Raw genomic sequence first — 2500 nt, 5'->3', positions numbered from 1 at the left:
GCACTGCCACAAATCTTCTTCCCTCTTTGTTTATATGATTCACAAGACTCCCTGGCTCGTCGGACTCCCACGTTTTTTCTCTTTACTACGATGCTATCTATATTCGACGTTTTTTTTTATTTTTTATTTTTTTTTGTCTTTTCTTTTTACGAAATAAAAAACATCCAACACATGTTCGCTTTCTCGTAAAACTCCTTTCTCTTTTCTACGCGGTTGCACATGTTTCTATCTTCTCTTTTCATCTAACCGAAACGTTTTTTAAATTATCCAACTTTTGAGCAATTTAAAAAACGAAAAAGAAACATATATATATATATATATATATATATATATATATTAAGAAATCATATTTTAATTTAAAAAAAAAGAAAATAAATAAATATATAATAATATATAATGCATATATAAATAAAATATATAATATGCTCTTGTTGAGCATTGCACACTTTTATCACGTTATTTTTCTCTTTTTTTTTTTTCTCGTCGATAACAATATCGTAAGTATAAAAATTTAAAGTGACCCTTCGAATAGTAATTATATAATAATATATAATAAATATAATATATATACACAATCTAATAAATTTCTAATATTTTTTACATGTAGGTAGAAATTCGGAAAAAGTTTTTCTTCAAACATGACATAACGTTTTTGTGCAACTCGTTATCACATTTTTTTTTTTTTTTTTCAGAAGCAATTTGAAAGATCATCGAGAAGGTAATATCGTGATTATTTGATTACGTGGCGTTGAAATCGAGTGCAGATAGGATCGGACAATATCGTAAATACATTAAACGTTATTCGCTTATAAGTAGAGTCATGTTCCTGTCCTTGGCAAAGAACCATCGAGAATAATGCGGGACATTGTCCTTGAAATCAAGCTATCCACGATTCTCGATCCTATGATTTTACATCTCTATCTCTACATCTTATCTATATCTCCTTGCTCCTTCTCTTCCTTTTTCTCGTTATTAACAGCTACTCGTTGCATTAATTTAATTTCTTGTCGAGCATTATTGAGTACGTAACAACAAATCGTCGCTTTTATCATATTTTTTTCTTTTCTTTTTTTTTTCTTTTTTTTTTTTTTTTTCTTTTCGTCGATCACAATATCGTAAATATCAAACTTTAAAGTGACCCTCGTGTTCGAACAGTATAATCGTATTTCGTTGTTTGTAAATTTGCAATTTTTTTGTTCTTTTCTTTTTTTTTTTCTTTCCTAAGGTCGAGAAATGAAGCATGCAATGAGACAATTGAGTCAAGCACTAACGTTGAGTCATGATAATTTCTATCACCGGATAAGAACTATCCGTTTTTTGCTCGCAAATGATTGGCTTACGTGGTCTCGCTCACGCAGTCGCCCGCCATCGACTTTGAATAATAATCTAAATGTTCTTGCCAAAGCCCATCGTTCGTCAATAGGAGTCTTTGATAAATCATTGGTAAGAAAGAGTATTTTGCAAATCTAACTATGTGTCGTAAACAACAACCGACGAAAACGACAAAAAGGACAAAATGTGTTTCTCTTCCCCCCTTGCAAGCTTAACAATCGTTTCCCTCTCCTCCCCCCGACCCGTGCATTTACTTACGTGTTCTTTGTTCTTAAACACCTTCGTGCACAAGGATTATTTATAGATCGAAAGATTCTATAGTTTACATAATGTGCACGTGTTTGTGCTTCTATATGTGCCATCTATGCGTTTGTGTATGCATGTGCGTCGCGAAAAAAAAGGGAAAAAGATAGGTAATCTAAGAACAAGAAACGCTTCACGAAACGAATCACGACTTCGTCTCCATTTATTTGAGTAGAGGTATTTAAACGGATCGGAGTACTTCCTGGAAGACACTCCCCCTAGTGATTCTATCTATTCGAAAGCTTGCATCGTTAAGTTGCTTCCTTTTATTTCTCTCTCTCTCTCTCTCTCTCTCTCTCTCTCTCTCACTTTCTTTCTTTCTTTCTTTCTTTCTTTCTTTCTCGTTACACTCTATAGTTTCATTCACGTTTAGAGCCAAGCAACGACGCGGCCAATCGACGTTGATCGAATTAAAACGAATTCCATGCGTTTTTCGATTCGTTCCTTCTTGGCAAAGTATCGTTTCTACCATCGATAATGAAAGAGATAGCTAAAGAGTATAAAGAAAGAAAGAAAGAAAGAAGAAAAAAAGAACAAAAATGTTTTGACGAACGGATTGCATAAGAAGTTACGCGTGATGTGTATAGAATGGCATGTATGTACGTAAGTATGTGAGTGTATGTATATGTGTATGTGTATGTACCGTTCTAACTCGATTTTCATCGATTCATAATGAAGTCTGTTTTTGAATTTACGACTCCAGCGAAAGTCGTAAAACTACTTCCGGTAGTGTAGCTTCTGGTGTCCCTTCGGGGCTTTGACTTTATGAGCCATGACGATCGAAATTCGTCCGTAAAGTAGACCATGTTTTTTTCCACTCGAAAGAAGAAGCACTCATCCTCGGGTTCCCACGGGTTAAATCTCT

General features: G+C 34.0%; 1 protein-coding gene across 2 annotated transcripts in view; it reads left to right on the top strand.

Annotated features, from left to right (window-relative positions):
- Sesn (Sestrin) overlaps nucleotides 1-2500 on the top strand; it is a 95942-nt gene that overhangs the window by 56758 nt on the left and 36684 nt on the right. The window lies entirely within an intron of this gene.

This window comes from Vespa mandarinia, chromosome 8, assembly GCF_050613455.1.
Source record: "Vespa mandarinia isolate Hongniang chromosome 8, ASM5061345v1, whole genome shotgun sequence".
Taxonomy (NCBI): Eukaryota; Metazoa; Arthropoda; class Insecta; order Hymenoptera; family Vespidae; genus Vespa; species Vespa mandarinia.
This window is presented reverse-complemented; position numbering and strand designations above follow the sequence as displayed.